The sequence below is a fragment of the Podarcis vaucheri genome, assembly GCF_965113315.1.
Source record: "Podarcis vaucheri genome assembly, chromosome: 4".
NCBI lineage: Eukaryota > Metazoa > Chordata > Lepidosauria > Squamata > Lacertidae > Podarcis > Podarcis vaucheri.
This window is the reverse complement of record NC_138762.1, coordinates 26,900,232-26,917,445: the sequence shown is the minus strand read 5'-3', so window position 1 is coordinate 26,917,445 and position 17,214 is coordinate 26,900,232. Positions and strand designations below refer to the sequence as shown.

The 17,214-nt window shown below is 44.1% G+C and overlaps 2 long non-coding RNA genes across 2 annotated transcripts; both read right to left on the bottom strand.

Annotated features, from left to right (window-relative positions):
• Positions 1-4,097: 4,097 nt before the first annotated feature.
• On the bottom strand, positions 4,098-11,777 carry LOC309531067. Its single transcript, XR_014219048.1, has 3 exons — positions 11,692-11,777; positions 8,668-8,787; positions 4,098-4,453 (listed from the first exon to the last, which is right to left on the bottom strand). It is a non-coding gene; the product is annotated as an uncharacterized lncRNA (long non-coding RNA).
• A 32-nt stretch (positions 11,778-11,809) lies between these two features.
• LOC309531045 lies at positions 11,810-15,792 on the bottom strand. The gene is made up of 3 exons (XR_014219016.1): positions 15,664-15,792; positions 13,130-13,944; positions 11,810-11,907 (listed from the first exon to the last, which is right to left on the bottom strand). It is a non-coding gene; the product is annotated as an uncharacterized lncRNA (long non-coding RNA).
• Positions 15,793-17,214: the final 1,422 nt, after the last annotated feature.

Here is a 17,214-nt window from a genome sequence, read left to right as displayed (position 1 = left end):
GATCCCAAAGGCTGCAGTCCTAACCTTACTTCGTGGGAGTAAGCCCCGTTGAAGAAGACTCACTTGTGAATAGGCATGGTTAGGATGGTTCTGTAGTTCTATAAGAATAGCTGTTATCTTTATAGCACTATATACAGAGCTCTGCTTTGCTCCTAAAAGCTCCTCTTATTGCTTCTCTCTAAGGCATACTTTGTGCAGTCATTGGAAATGCTTAAGTGTAAATGCAGCTCTTAAACAAATGAACAAAAAGAGGGGGTGACCAGCCTGTCTGAAGCATGAGGGAGAGTTGCCATCTCACATAGGCTTTTAAATCTCCATCTGAAGCATAAAATGGGCCTGTCATCTGCTCTGGTCCTTGTTGTGATGTGCACTTACAGGCCTGGTCTCAAACACAGGTGTTGTGATGCTGGCTTATAGGCAGCCTTGGAGTCAGCTGGAGTGGGAGACATGAAACTGTGGTACTGAAACCTAATGGTGATCAGCTGGCATTGGAATTATAGTCTAGACAGATAAGAGCCTGATAGGCAAGGCCAAGCTGACAGTTGACCAATAAAGCCCAAGCCTGACCTGGACACTTTTAAAGCTCAGGATTATTTGCAGGGTAGCAGTGTGCTTTAATTGACAGCCCTTCAGATACCTGGAAACTGCTATTATGTCTCCCCTTACTCTTCCCCAGCTTAAGCATACCTAGTCCTTTCCATTGTTCTGCTTTGAACTCCACACATAAAAGAAAGGTAAAGGGACCCCTGACCATTAGGTCCAGTCATGGCCGACTTTGGGGTTGCGGCACTCATCTCACTTTATTGGCTGAGGGAGCTGGCGTACAGCTTCCAGGTCATGTGGCCAGCATGATTAAGCCACTTCTGGCGAACCAGAGCAGCACACGGAAACGGCGTTTACCTTCCCGCCAAAGTGGTCCCTATTTATCTACTTGCACCTTGACGTGCTTTCAAACTGCTAGGTTGGCAGGAGCAGGGACTGAGCAACGGGAGCTCACCCCGTCGCGGGGATTCGAACTGCCAACCTTCTGATCGGCAAGTCCTAGGCTCTGTGGTTTAACCCACAGCGCCTCCCGCGTCCCTCAATACCCAATACACATACCCAATCCTGGCAAGCCTCCTCCAGAAAAACTCGAGTTTGGTAATGTCCTTCTTAAAATGTGGCACCCAGACCATAGTACAGATGTAGCTGGGAGAAGAGGAAACATAGCTTGGTTGGACAGGAAAAACTGAAGCAGAAGTACCTTGCAGTTTGCTAGTAGGCACATCTGCCACGCAAGCTGCAGAAGCCTGGAGAAAGCTGCATGTGTCACATCAGTGGCCGGACTTCACTTTTCAGCAAAGTCAGAGCTGAACTTTCATCACCCAGTCAATGGCAAATAGCTTTCATCTGCTGTAATTTGCTGTGTGTCGTGAATGAGTATGGTGTAAAACAAAGTTCACTCTTTTATCCAATACTGCCTGTAGCTTCCAGGGTTTTTCCTTTTAATATAATTTTTTTGCCTTACTTTTTATTGATATGAAAGTGAAGATTTTTGTCCTTTTTTACTTGAACAGGCATTTCCTAGTTAAACGTTAATCTGAATGGGCCTATGGTGGGTCACACAAAAGCCATTCATCAGTGTCCTTTAAAAGGGAACAAGCTGTAAACAGAATAATGTGCTTTTCAAATCAAGACCAAAGAGACCATTGGAGTAAAACATCCCATTCTTTCAATGTCGTGGAAAATGTTACACAAAAACTAATTACATTCCAAAACATAACCATGCTAATAAGAATAATGCAGAAATCTTTGTGGTGTCCTTTTATTGTTTTATAAGGACAATGGATATTGTATAACACAGCAAGTGATGTTGACAACCTTGAAACTGATACAAGGTCGCATTGAGTTTGAGATCCTTTCTCTTTTGCATTAATGCCTCCATATAAAGCCTTAAGCAACGTTACTTGTGCCGCCATCTTTTTATGACCAGTATTCAATACTTCATGCACAACTAGAAACTATGCTTCCCTGTACATACATCACTTATAAGCAAAAATCCTGAGGAAATATAACTATTTCATTGTACTTACTGTACTCAATTCATAACTATGAGAGATACATGTGAAACAACCTCATTCTACCACACAACCTAAACCCAAGATCTGTAGACTACCTTCTGGATAAAACACAGACAGTATGTAGAAAAAACAGCAATGCATTTTTGGGAGGGCAGTAGGAGGAATTCATTGCATATCCGATTCAGTACCATCTAATAAGTGGTAAGGGATGATGGCAAAGTTTTGAGGGAGTTTCCTTCACTTGTTGTTTAGTCGTTTAGTCGTGTCCGACTCTTCGTGACCCCATGGACCAGAGCACGCCTCCTGCAGTTTGGTCAGACTCATGTTTGTAGCTTCGAGAACACTGTCCAACCATCTCGTCCTCTGTCGTCCCTTTCTCCTTGTGCCCTCCATCTTTCCCAACATCAGGGTCTTTTCCAGGGAATCTTCTCTTCTCATGAGGTGGCCAACGTATTGGAGTTTCAGCTTCAGGATCTGTCCTTCCAGTGAGCACTCAGGGCTGATTTCCTTCACTACATATTTTTATTTATTTTCTTAAATTTATATCCGACCTTTCTTCCATCAATGGAACCCAGAGCTGCAAGATCACAGACATACTGTCCATCCAGACCCTCACCAGCGTGAATTTCTTCTCCCACCATAACTGTGGTTAAGGGATATGTTGGCACATCCCAGTGAACAAGCCAGGTTCCCTGCTTATCCAGTATCCATCCATATTAGTCAGGATTCTTAACCAGAGTTTGAAGCAGGTCACAAATGCTCATTAAGTGAAGGACCTGGTTGTCCTTCACTGTGATTAAAGCATCCCTTAAAACTGCACAAGCTCTAAGAGAATAAATAGTGCCGGAAGTTAAAACTTCTTCGCACTGTGCGCACAAAAGCTCATGACATAACGAAGTGGTAAGAAGCCACAACTGTTGCAAGATCTGTGGACTATGCTGCAGACAGTTTACTCTTTTGGAATGCATTCCACTTTGCAGAATTGTGGTGGAAGCTCCACCTTGTGGCAAAGTCCCTGTCTTTTCTGCCAGCCTTGTACCCTACTCAGGAAATTTCTGTTTCTCCAAGCTATCTAACGTGTCATGGCCCCTGTGAGACTTATGTGAGCATAATATGGTGACTGTGGGCATGTGTGTTTTCTCTTGTCATTTTAGTCGCTTGAGCGTGAGGGACAAATAAATTTGGGAAGCCCAGTTTAAAATGTTGTGTTTGTGTATTGCACCATGACTGTGTATGGCACTTTACACTGTGGGGTCACAAAAGAAAAAAAGGAATTCCCATCCCCTGAAGAAGTGTGCATGCACACGAAAGCTTATACCAAGAACTAACTTAGTTGGTCTTTAAGGTGCTACAGGAAGGAATTTTTTTATTTTGACTATGGCAGACCAACACGGCTACCTATCTGTAACCATCCCCTGACAGTTTAGTATCTAAATGTTGACTGTGCATGGGAAGGCAATGAGAGGTAGGGAAGAGAGAGGCAGTGTTCACAAGGCAGTCATTTGCAAGCAGATGCACCTGCACACACCTAGGCTTAATTTCAGTTGCAGTTGAGGATTAATACAGCCACCTCAGACCCTACAATTGACTGGTGAGGCCTTGTTGGTGCCGCCACCACCACTGGGAGCTCTCTGGTTGAAGCTGACCTATAGCAGGGCCTTTTCAGTGATGCCTCTCCATTTGTGAAAGACCTTCTCTAGTGTGGCCTGTCTGTCTCCATCATAATTAACTCTCTGGAGGAATTTGAAAACATTCCTGTTGGACCTCCGGAACGAATTAAGTACGTAACCAGAGGTACCACTGTAAAAGAGAGGTGTTGTCAGATCGGTGTTGTGGGGAATGAGTTCTGAGGATCATGGACAGCAAGAGAGAAATGATGGAGTCCTAGGAAAATTGAAAGCTGCCTTATACTGAATCAGACCATTGATCAATGTGGTTTTCTAGGGTTTCAGGCTGGAGTCTTTTCCAGCCCTACCTGGAGATGACAGAAACCAAACATGGATGTTTTTTGCACGCCCTTTAGCACTGCATCCATCCCCTAACAAAGCGTTGAGACAAATCAGAATACCTTTGTGAGTTTAGGGTGATACAAAGAGCAAAGGCCAAGACCAGGGATGTCAACAAGGCTGTAGACAAAAGGTTTATTCTGGAAGTGCTAAGAAGCCACTGTGGGGGATGCAACAGCTTCCTGGGTTGTATGTATCACCATGCATACCTATGAAGTTCAGAGCAGCATCCGCTGGGTTCTCAGGAAGCCTTCTGTCCAAATACATCTTGGTAGGAACTCCTAAAACATTTTGCTTAGTGCTCTTGAAATATTTTTCAGTGCTCTTTCTTCTTTCTGTAACATTTGCCATTCTCCTGCTACTGGCTGAAACAGCTTTGTTTGATGCCTGCAATAATTTGGTATCTATTATATGACCTGAATTGAAGGGATCGTTGGTTTAAATTTCAGAAGTAAGCACAAATAACTTCAAAAGTAATTGATTTTCATAGGGGAGGGAATTATTGGGTAACTCCAATAGAAGCTTCTGCGAAGGTCAGTTTTGCATGGCAGAGTTCTGTAAATTGTTACAGATGCATTGTTGCACTTTGAAATTCTGGAACAAATAGCTTGCTTTGAAAAATGTGGGGGAAACAGAGAACAGAACAAATTAAATTACTCACAGCACAGAAGACACCAGGAAGAATGGCAGATGGTGTCAAATTAACTTCTTATGGACCAATTCAGAGATGAATGTTAACAGAAAACCAGAATGGCTACATGGATTAGTGGTGACCGGGCAACAATATAACCCAAAAATGTTTGCCATGATAGCTGAGGTCTCATGGATCACAGTGGACGAATTAGGAACATAGGAAGCTGCTTTATACCAAGTCAGACCATTGGCCCATCTAGTTCAGTATTGCCTACACTGACTGGCAGCTGCTCTCCAGGGTTTCAGGTTGAGGATACCTGGAGATGCTGAGGATTGAACCAGGGACTTTCTGCATACAAGGGAGATGCTCTACCACTAAGTACGGACCTTTCTGCACTAAAAACAAACCAGTTTAAAAGTGGTTGCTCTTGGCATGTGATCCTAGGAATGCTATAGTGTTTGTTACTAGGGTAATTACTAGGGTAACCAATGGGTCTTAACCCCTCAGTGAGTTAGGGACTTCCCCTGCATGTGAAGATAGTCTCTGGACGATAGAGCGGGCAAGACCAATAGTGGGTCCAACAGCCAATAAGACAGTGTCTACACGTGCTGTAGAGGGAAGTGAGGGGCAGATGGGGCTCGCTCACCTGGAAAGGTAGCCATCTAGGAGAAGGAAACTCTGATCCTAAACCTCTGCTGCCTTGCAAGATATCTTCCAGAGAAGAAAAGGCTAAGGGGTAAACCCTACACAAATCTGGAGCCCCTAAGACAATTGGATAGCACCTTGTATCCCTCCTTCCAGCAACTCCTGCAGCCAAGCTGGTTTCAAACATATTGCTCTGCTTTCCTTTGGACCAAATCTGCAACAGCAGTCTTGTTGTCTGGGCAGCCCAGGACCACCATACACGCTGCCCAGGTTTGCATCCCAGGAAAGTCACTTTGGTGCAGCTAACACAGTGGTTCGATTTCACCCCTGGAGGTGCACTCCATTGTCTCTCAGGACAGACAGATGCTAACAAGTGTTACTAGTGTTATAGGCAAATATGACAGGGAAATATTTTGAATGGGGACTTAATTTAAACTGAGTGCGGTAGAGATACTGAAGAGTGTTACAGGCTAGCAAGCGTTAGTGCTGCCTCTCATCTTTTTGTGAGCTAAGAGGAAATTGTTTTGTCTCAATTTTCCAATATTTCTCAGGGCTAACGGTACGATACCTTACAGCAGCAGTGGATAACACTTTGTCAGTCTGAGGGCTGCATTTCCCAGTGGGAGCTTTCTGGGGGCTGCATGTAAGGAGTGGGTGGGGTAGATGCAAAAGTGAGCATGGCAATGAGATGTTCCTCTTGCCTTTGGACAGTAGGATTCATTCCCTTCCATTTGCCTGGGCAAATAGAAATGCCTTAACCTGGTGGAGGAAAAATGTTAATGTCAGCCATTATGTCCTGTCTCTTTGGGGAGGTCATTTAGACTGGGGGAGCCACTGCAGAAAAGTTTCTCTCCTGTTGGAGATACACAATATACCTCCATTAAGGAAGGATTTCCTGTTTCCTTTGTGTGAGCCTCTTGACTTACTGAGTTCTGCTGATTCTGATGGCTGCATTGTGCATGGTTATTATTTATTATTTTGCTGTTTTTATTGGTGGCTTAATTGTCTTGGCCATTTCTGCTGTAGCCCACTCTCAGATTACTTCTGTGATGAAGAGCAGGCAATAAATATCCTAAATAATTAAGGAAGGTATTCAGGAAAGGACTTCAGCTTGGAAGGTTGATGGTCCTTCTATCTGAGGGGCTGTTTGGTCCAAGCCCAGCTTAAAGATTAAGAATTGTTACGAAGAGAAAGCAGAAGGGACCTTGAAGCTGCCTATCCACCATTACCTTCTGGATATTGCAAGATATATTGTTTTTCTGTTTTCTAGTAATTATTTCTACATTTGCATATATACATGTAAATTAGCATATGAATTTTTTTGGGAAACACCTGCCCTCTTTTGTCCTCTCTTTTGGTGATGCATGTCCCCTTTCTGGCCACTCTAGCCTCAAGTGAAAAGCTTAAGATTTGGGGAGGCTGATACGTGAAATCAATGCAGCAACCATGTGGGTGGGTGGGTGGGTGGTAATCACACGGGTCTTTCCTAGCCATCCTTTTCTTCTGCAAGGTTTAATATTTAGAACCATGGTTGAGCATCTGCTTTACACACAGAAAGTCTCAGGTTCAATCCCTGGTATTTCCAGGTAGGCTTGAGAGAGTAACTCCTTCCTCAAATCCTGGAGAGCCTCTGTCAATCAGTGCTAGTCAACACTGAGCTAGAAAAACCCAATTATTTGACTTTGAATCAGCCAGTTTCCTATGTTGCTGTGTTCATTTGTACCCAATGTTCAGGGCCAATCTAAGGTTTCTTTTATTGTCTCATCTGCACATGAAATCACACCATTTTCTTTCTCTCTCTAAATAATGTTACTTGCATTGACCCCTTTGGGTCTGATGAACTATAAATCTAAATAATGCCTGAGATGATGACCAAGGCATTTTTGCGGTACCAGGGAAGTCAAGGACATCTCATTATCCAGGCCTTCCATCCCTTCCCTTCTACTTCCTTCAGCTTTTGATTAACCTGCAGGTTGTGTAAACAGATCAGAGACTGAAGTGAGTTAAGGGGCCTATTATCTCAGGATAATGAACCGTGTAAATATGTGTTCGGGTGAGAGCCTATGTTGAATCAAGACATAGATTTTATCCATTTTCTGCCACTTGTAGCCAACAGAAATGCCACAGCCCAATTAACAGAGATGTAGCCAATTTGCTTGCATCTGAGATGATTAATCATCTTTTGCAGCAACATCACAGCTTACATGTAGTGGTTTGTTCCTCTGTCAAATGATACACCACTGATTCAGATAGATGGAGAGAAGGGTGTCTCTCCAGATCAGGGGATTTCAAGCTTAGGTTCTGTGATGAAACAATCAGTCAAGGTGAGCAAGCTGCCCCGAATATAGCTTTTTTACCAATAATGATCTTTTTCTGCGATCTGCAATTTCAGAGAAACATTCTGTAACATAGGAGCCAGCTCTTAAGGGCTGAGGTCCCTTTGCCCCCCTCCCCATAAAATATTTGAGGGGGCCAGGCCTGTGCAGAGTTGGTGGGCATTGCCATTCAAATGGTGTGCATGTGCCACATCTTGTGATCGATTATGCGGGGTGGGGCTTACCTGGGTCTGCTCAATATTTCACTCAAGTTGGCAGCCCTGTTCTGCGACATATTTATTTGGTGGCCTTTGCCAGTAGCAAGGCCCAGCAGGTCACATTGAGCTTCATAAATTGCCCTGGAAAAGTAGTGGGTCGATATCTACCATAAACTGTGATGTGCTCAAAAGGAATAGTTAGTCCCCCTGAACTGTGATATCCCATGGAAATTTATCCAGAGTTCCTCAGTGTTCAGTGAAGGCTCTGGAAAGTTTACTTATCAAAGCAAGAATATTTACTTTTGATCTCATGAAAACCCCTGCTGTTATACCCTTTAGATGGTTAGTTAGAGTAACAGGCCAGGACATGGGAGACTGGGGTTCAAATCTCTTCAGGCATAGGCAAACTAGGACCTACAGATGTTTTGAGACTATAATTCCCATCACCCCTGACCACTGATCCTGTTAGCTAGGGATGATGGGAGTTGTAGTCCCAAAATGTCTGGAGGGCCGAGTTTGCCTGTGCCTGCTCTACTGGGCCATGAAGCTCACTGGCTGACCATGGGCCAGTCACTGTCTCTCATTCTATCCTACCTCATAGGGTTGTTGTGAAGCTAAAAAGGGAAGAGGGAGAATTATGTGTATGCTACCGAGCTCCTTGGAGGAAAGGTGGGGTATGTCTGTAACAATCAATCAATCAATCAATCAATCAATCAATATTTGGTGATAGTGAACAACAACAACAACAACAACAACAGGCAATCTTTTCTTTAAAAACAACAGACCTACCGTTACTCATCTTCCCCTCTTAGTGGGGTACATTCTACCTTCTCTTTATCATCTAAAAGTTCCATGGTAGCTGCATGGTAGGAGTTGCTGTGCTGGAGGCAGCCCAAGATATTTTGGTGGCTGAGAAAATCCAAATAGAGTAACAGTGGTATATTAATAAATAACAACCCCCAGTTTCCAGTCCTTGAATGACACCCTGTCAAATTGTTGCCCAGTCCTACTTAATATGCCTCGGCTGATATAAAAGGCAGGATGCTCCCCCATTCAAATCACTATCCACACACCCAACCAGCTAAAAGTGTTCTTGTTGTGGCTACATCTTCTGAGTCATCATCTCAACCCTTCACATCTGACAGTGAGTACCCAAATGAAGAGGCCATGCTCCTGGTGTCTTTCTGGATTGCTGCCAAAGTGTTCCCGAACTCAAGCTGTAAATTCACAGATAAATAATAAAGGCCACAGTTTTAATGGGCAAAACTACACGTGACCATTATTCATGTTTTCTGTGGTTGGTTGGTTGTTTAAGTGTGCTTAACCTGGCAGCATTTATTTTGAAGAAAAATAGGATCCAATTCAGAATCTGCTCCTCATCTGAATCAGGGCCCAGCATAGTACTGGTTTTCTTGCCCCTGTTTAGTATAAATAGCTCTGCAAAGTGCTGTTTTACTGCAAACAGCACTTTCAGGGGCAAAGAGCAGCCAGTGGGCTATTCTGAGTGCAGGACCCCAATTAGACCTGGGAGCTTTTGGATTGGGATCCATGCAGATTAATAGCCCCACCCCACTAATAAACACCACCAGGTTAAGCACACATACCGCTTTTTCAGTGTGAGTAATTGACACAGGTAAAGGTAAAGAGATCCTAAAAACTGGGCATTTGATGCTGCAATTGTTATTTGTACCACTAGAGGTCAGAAGAAAACACAGCCAGAAAAAAAGAATTGCATGCAAATGACACAGGAAGCATCACATCAAAACTGCACTTTCCCGGGCAGCTTATGTTCCCAATTAACAAGACAGCATGTTTCAATTTTTCAAAAATAATTTTACGTTTCCGTTGCCTAGCAACCAGGAAGCACATTTTTAAAATAAAGCATATGCCAAGATTTTCCATTGTACTTTATTCTAGTTCACAAGAATACAACTTCGCAAGGGTGGTGGGGAGAGAACCACCCTGGCAGTATGTTAATTATGTCTTTGTCAAGATGCAACACTCTAGTTAAGAGCCTTATACTTTGAGACTACAGGTGCTTCAAACCAACAGATAAAAAAACCCCCAGATAAAACTATGTAAATTTTCACTGCACTTTTCCTCCCAGTTGGCAAACCAGATCTTCCACCCTCTGTTTTGCAAGTCAGTTGGCACAAGAAGTGATAAAACTAGATTCAGTCCATTTCCAGATGCCCATGTACTGTGGCTTCACTTTTGGTTTCCATTCAAGATGCTGACATTTCCTTCTGGCTGATTTTATGTGAGATGGTGGCTCCTTTATTTAGCGATGCCCTATCTTGGTGTTTTGTCCTTAGGAATACCCAGTCCCTTCTCTTATGAAGTTGCATCAGCAGCATAAACTATACAGTGGTACCTCGGGTTAAGTACTTAATTCGTTCCGGAGGTCCATTCTTAACCTGAAACTCTTCTTAACCTGAAGCACCACTTTAGCTAATGGGGCCTCCTGCAGCTGCCACGCCGCCGGAGCACGATTTCTGTTCTCATCCTGACGCAGAGTTCTTAACCTGAGGTACTATTTCTGGGTTAGCGGAGTCTGTAACCTGAAGCGTGTGTAACCTGAGGTACAAGTATATTCTACTTTTTGTACCTCCACACGTTTTCCCTGGTGCCCTTCAGCTGTTTAATAACTAATCCAGCAATCAGCACCATTCATCACCACACTGAAAGAGTAGGAAGACTTGAGTGTAAAAGAAGGATTAAAGGGTGTGTTAGGCAAAGTCAGCTGTGATGGTTCATGGTAAAAAAGGTAAAGGTACCCCTGCCCGTACGGGCCAGTCTTGACAGACTCTAGGGTTGTGCGCTCATCTCACTCTATAGGCCGGGAGCCAGCGCTGTCCGCAGACACTTCCGGGTCACGTGGCCAGCATGACAAGCTGCATCTGGCGAGCCAGCACAGCACACGGAAACGGCGTTTACCTTCCTGCTAGTAAGTGGTCCCTATTTATCTACTTGCACCAGGGGGTTGCTTTCGAACTGCTAGGTTGGCAGGCGCTGGGACCGAGCAACGGGAGCGCACCCCGCCGCGGGGATTCGAACCGCCAACCTGACGATCGGCAAGTCCTAGGCGCTGAGGTTTTACCCACAGCGCCACCCGTGTCCCTGATTCATGGTAAGTAAATCCAAAATCCACTGTCAGGCCATTAGGACAAACCAAAACATTGCAAACTTTGACCTTGGTTTGCACATCATGGTAGCCAAGGTTTTTCCTATGGTTACAGGTTGTGGTTAAGGAGAGTTCTTAACTATGATCCTGTTGAAATTTCGGCTTCGCTGCATTGCCACACTGTGCTAAAAGGATCAGGGAGAAGCAAAGTGGGTGTGAAATCATTTCTGGGAGCCAACACTTTGTCCTGGAATAAACTGTAGTTTGGTTTTCTGTGACATCCAAATGAAACCTATGAAGGAGCAAGCTTTTAACTTCTCCAGAATCTGCCTACCTCCCAAGTAGAGCCAAAACTATTTAAGTCTTTTATCTCTTCCCATATGCCATCTTAAGAATGTAGTGTAGACTTCATGGCTTTGACATTAAGGCCATATTCAATGCCATTCATTTAAAGCACTATGATATAGTCATGACTTCCCACAAAGAATTCTGGGAGCTGTGGTTTGTGAAGGGTGCTGAGAGTTGTTAGAAGGTTCCCATTCTTCTCAGTAGTTTAACTCTTCCTCCTAGGCAACCCTAACTCATCTACACCTGCTTTGTTTTACATCTAGCCTGAGAGAAAGTTCTGGAAAAATTCAAATGCTTTCTTGCTATTTTGGGACATTTTGGTTGGTCTAAGAGATATTCACCTGGCTGTGGATATTGGATCTTTATCATCTGAAGACGGTAAAGATTTGCAGCATGCTTCCAAGGCTTTTAATTAAAAGGATCTGTATATTAATTAATTATTATATATTAATTAAAAGGATCAATATAACATGGTGGTAACAGTATCTCAGACTGAAAACTGCATTTCAGACTTCTTTCAGAGAAAAGCCCACACTTCAGGATTTCAGTTAGCTTTTCTGCAAGAAAGTGAACAGTATTTTTTAATTTCAGTTGAATTTTCCATGCATTCTTATTGCTCGGTGCAGTGAAATCGTAGTGCTTCATAGGATGTGAATGACATTTATTTTCATCACTGCATCAGAAAAGAAATGTGTCCTGACTCCCTTCAATATGTCACCTCAAAACCATTTGGCAAGAAGGGAGAGAGATTTTCTGAAAACAACAGTGGCTTCCTTTTTTCTTTTTCTTTTTGCAACTGAATATATTTGCAGCTGAGTATTAACCTACAGCCATTACTCATCACCACTGAATGCAAGTTGATCTTGGACAAACAATTAACATGGCACATCGCAACAAATGGAAACGAATTAAAAATTAAGCTGCACACCACAGACTACAAACTCTGTTACTAAACCAGAGGGCAGTTTAAAACAATGAAAAACAAAACCCCGAACTGCTGTATTGGCTACTAATGTACAGAGCAATCCTAACTATAGGAAGCCAGTGGAAATTAATGTCGAGTTAAGTAAAGCCAGTATAAGCTTTGCACTCCCCTAGATTTTCCTTTGGCATAAGTTCTCCCATTTAAATCCCCTTTCAGGAGTGAGGCTGCTGCCAGCTGAGTCTGCCTGAGCCTGGTAGAGGGACAACAAAAAGCTTTTAATATACTGTACAATTTGACTTACATGACCCTTACTGCTAGTGTAAGTTCCGCCAGGTAACCAGATCATATAGAATCATAGAATTGTGGAGCTGGAAGGAACCCCAAGGTGGACAGAATGGGACGCTTCATGCTGGCAGATGGCAAAGACAAGCACTGGCCAGCAGGGCTGGGCAGAGGGCCACCTTTGCCTAGTCCAACCCCCCTACCCAGCCCAGTGCAAAGGTTGGCTTAGATTGCAGTCGCAGCATGTGCAGCTGCAACCACTGCATAATGCGTCCCAGTTTAGCCCTGCTTTTCCTCCCTTTGTTGTCTGCCCTGTGTTTGAATGTTATATTGTAAGCTCCTTGGGGAAGAGCCCTCTCCTCTTATCCTCTGCAAAATGTCATGACTACAGATGGCGCTATGTAAATAATTAGAATTGTAGCAAAGGCACTAACAGCTGCTGAAGTCAGGGCATCTTGAGAATATAGGCTTCCTCGCAGTTCCTAGGCAAGGCATTTTTTTGGCATTAATCTGGGGTGAAACTGCTTAAAAAATATCCCTTTGTATTTGAAAGGGGAGGAAAAATGACTCACTGGGTTGGAATTGTTCACTTCTCAATGCTGGCATGGAGGAGGTCCATCTAGAACAGCTCTTTTTTGTTGCAAGTATTTTCCTCCTATGAAGATAATAAACCTTGACATTCAAGTCAATTTGTCCCCTTCTGAGACAAGGCTCTGATGCTGGCAAATAGAGACACACACTGGCACGTAGCCTTATTAGTATCGATGGGAATTTTTGTAATGTAACAGGTTTAGAAGGGGCCAGTGTGTGTCAGCTACCGAATGCTCAAAGCATGGTTGGGTGTGCTATATCAAAAGTCCAATTTCAAGAATGACACATCCTTCAAGAAACTGTCCCAAACCATCTCTATAGTTATGTTGTATCATCTCAGTCTTCATGTTTTCCTCCATGATTGTAGAGTACGCACAGTGCATGTTGAAGGACTAGATGGACAAATAGTCTAGCCTAGTATAAGATCACTTCCTAGATTCCCACCAATGACCTCATTCTCCTTCCTGAGCAATTTCCACGCAGGCTGATGTCATTGTTGAAAGTCATTAGAAATTATTGCCATGTTCTTGGATTCAGTGGAGATGTCCAGCTACCGATGACTCCAAGAGACTCTGTAGGGAGGGAGCAGTAAGGTTTGGAACAGCATTGGCAGAGTTTAGTTCAGAAAACCCATCCAACTTCCTTTCCCCAATGCTTTATTTATCTGGGGCTGCGGGGTAAGTTAGGCTGAGAACCAGTGGCTGCACAGGTTCACACAGTGAGCTTCATGGCTGAGGTTGGTGGTACAAAGTGTGGGATATTGCTCTAGCGGAAAAGCTGGCTGGTGTGAGTAGGACTGGGAGAAAAATGAAAGTAAAATATATGTTAGAAGGTAATATCCACTTACTGTGTATGCAACAAAGTAGGTTGATTTTGTGGGGTGCTGGAGGCAGCGGGCTGCAGCTTAGAAGGCCACCTCTAGCTTTGAGTCCCCAGTGCCTCATCCCTCCTTGCAAATGTGCTCAGCTTAGGTTTTTTGGGGTTGTTTTTTTTGAAGAAAGTGTTTCTGGCACTTATCCTGAGTAATGGGAACCAATGTTTCAGTGCAAAGCATTAGATGAGACTGCTGCAGAGGAGGATCAATATTCACAATGAAGATTGCAGGTTTCACAGATCGAAACACATTCTGTTTCCCTGAGAATCAATAACTATATCAGCTACCAGTGACTTTCCAAAGTACCTTTCTTTTATGCAAGGTGGTGCCACCACAAATGCAATTAAGTACAAACATTTATAAATGCGCACTAAACAGCATATCTTCATCCTGGTTGGAATTGCAGTGTATTCAGTGAATTTAACTGCGCTGTTCTGTAGGTCCTTGAGACGTCTGTAAAACTAAAGCTAGGACAAATGGATCTGCATAGTAATAGTGAGAGAATAGCATCTGATGTCAGTATAAAACACTGTTTTCCTTCCTAAAGTAGCATACCAGCATGTCTAACACCCAGGGCAACAGGTATTATTATTATTATTATTATTATTATTTATTAGATATAAAGGTAAAGGGACCCCTGACCATTAGGTCCAGTTGTGGCTGACTCTGGGGTTGCAGCGCTCATCTCACTTTATTGGCCAAGGGAGCCGGCGTACAGCTTCCGGGTCATGTGGCCAGCATGATGAAGCCACTTCTGGAGAACCAGAGCTGCACACGGAAATGCCGTTTACCTTCCCGCCGGAGCAGTACCTGTTTATCTACTTGCACTTTGACGTGCTTTCGAACTGCTAGGTTGGTAGGAGCTGGCACCGAGCAACGGGAGCTCACCCCGTCACGGGGATTCGAACTGCCAGCCTTCTGATCTGCAAGTCCTAGGCTCTGTTGTTTAACCCACAGCGCCACCTGCGTCCCATTATTAGATATACATAAAACTTAATGTCAAGAGAGGCTTGAATGCCCCATCCTCACTTTGATATTTGAAAAATCAGCATAAGCAGCCAGTAAGAGTTAAAAGACAGCATGTTGGAGCCAGTGGCTGGGCGGGCCAGGATGTGGAAGAAAGGAAGCCTTCATGAACCGAGCCCAGAGCACTGACCCATCGAGCTCAGCATTGCCTATCAACAGAATCATGGAAGTGTAGAGTGGGAAGGGGCCATGAGGATCTTCTAGTCCAACTCCCTTTGAGGTGCTTTCAAACTGCTAGGTTGGCAGGCGCAGGGACCGAGCAACGGGAGCTCACCCCGTCGCGGGGATTCGAACCGCCGACCTTCTGATCGACAAGTCCTAGGCTCTGTGGTTTAACCCACAGCGCCACCCGCATCCCTACTCTGGCACTCGTCACGGTGTCCCGTTGCGCTAGTAGCAGTTTAGTCATGCTGGCCACATGACCCGGAAAGCTATCTGTGGACAAATGCCAGCTCCCTCAGCCTGAATCGAGATGAGCACCACAGATATGAATGCCGCACCCCATAGTTGCCTTTGACTGGACTTAACCATCCAGGGGTCCTTTGCCTTTAGCTTTGCCTTTACCTACCCCTAAAAGAATGCAAGGCCTTACACCCCAAAATGAAGTCTCCTCACACCTGGAAGAGAAGATGTATCCCATCATGACTTATGAAAGCACTTAATGTTGCAATTGTGCTCAAAGCTCTTTGGAGAGCTGCATTGTGCTATTATGATGGTTGAACAATACAATCCTCTGAGATCACCGAAAGTCCTGCACCTCTCACTTGTTGATTCTCTTCTGTGACTCTGGTAGAGAAACCTGGGGCCACATTAGTGGCCTGGTCAGGCCAGCTTGGCAGGCTTCTCACAGGAAGTAATAAAAATAGCAAGCGCTTTACTAGAAGCACAATAGGGTGACTGGCAAGTTTTATAACTGGTTCTTCTACATTTGTTAGGGGGAGAAATAAATCCCTGGTTTCTCTGGGGCTTTTCAGTGGTTCTTTTTTTAAAAGCAGTTTGTAAATAAAGCTCTTACATGTTAAGGGAGAGAATGAAGTGTGCTGCTGGTGGTTGGGCAGACTTTATAATTGAATGGCTGTCTCTCCAAGCAGGGTTCATGGACTCAATAATTCCACTTCCAAAAGGGATGCATTCTCCTGACAAGCATTTATTGTGAGTCCTATTCTGTATGAATGGTAAGATTTGAAGACTGCAGTGGGGAAGAGAGTAGGCTGCAGTGGAAGAATCCTAGAATCATAGAACTGCAGAGTTGGAAGGGACCCTGAGGTCAACTTTCTGCAATGCAGGGCTCAAGGTTTCACCCCTGCCCCAGTTACTTCTCTTACTTCTTAAAATTAGGGACATGAGAAGCTACTTTTCACCAAGCCGGGCCAATTGTCCATCTTGTGCTAAGCTCTCTGACTGGCAGCTCCACTCAGGCAGAGTTCTTTTGTATGACCCTCTGACTAAACACCAGGAAGGACTTTCTGACCAATCAGGGATGCTTTGGTTTAGATTCCTGCATTGCAGGGGGATGGACTTCCAAATCTATGATTCTATGGGTTCCGTTAAACTTGGGATACCAAAGATTGCATTGGGGGAGTTCTGCATGCAGAACATTTGTTCCATTACTGAGTTGTGGTTCAATTCTCCCCATACTCCACCTCTTTACATTTTATATCCCATCCTCTTCTGTCTCCGCAACTGTTCCTGTATAAGGTTGCCAAATGTAGATTTCAAAAATTCTGGTTCCTGTCAGGTCAAGGGGCCGTGGACATTGTTAGCAGGACCCACACATCGGGTCTTTTCAGTGCAGCTGGGCATATCACAAAACAGATTTCTGTGGAGAAGTCAGCCACCCACTGTCTTAAAATTGCTCTGAGACATACATACAAATTAGCATCTGCAGTGTTTAAGCAAATATTGCCATGAGCCAATGCCCCAAGGCCTTTAATTACTTAGCACCAGTGGAACTGGTGGATTGGACTCCACAGATAGTAGAGGTAATAGTAAAAGCTACCTGTTTTCTCCTGTGGCAGTGCTGGTAGATGCAGCTGGCTGAAGATTAGGGTTCAGTTGCCCATGCAGCAGTGAAGCTCACCAGGTAACCTTGGGCCAATTCCTGTCTTTAGGTGTGACCTAGCTCACAGGATAAGAGGGGGAGGGCAACATAAGGCAGGATATCAG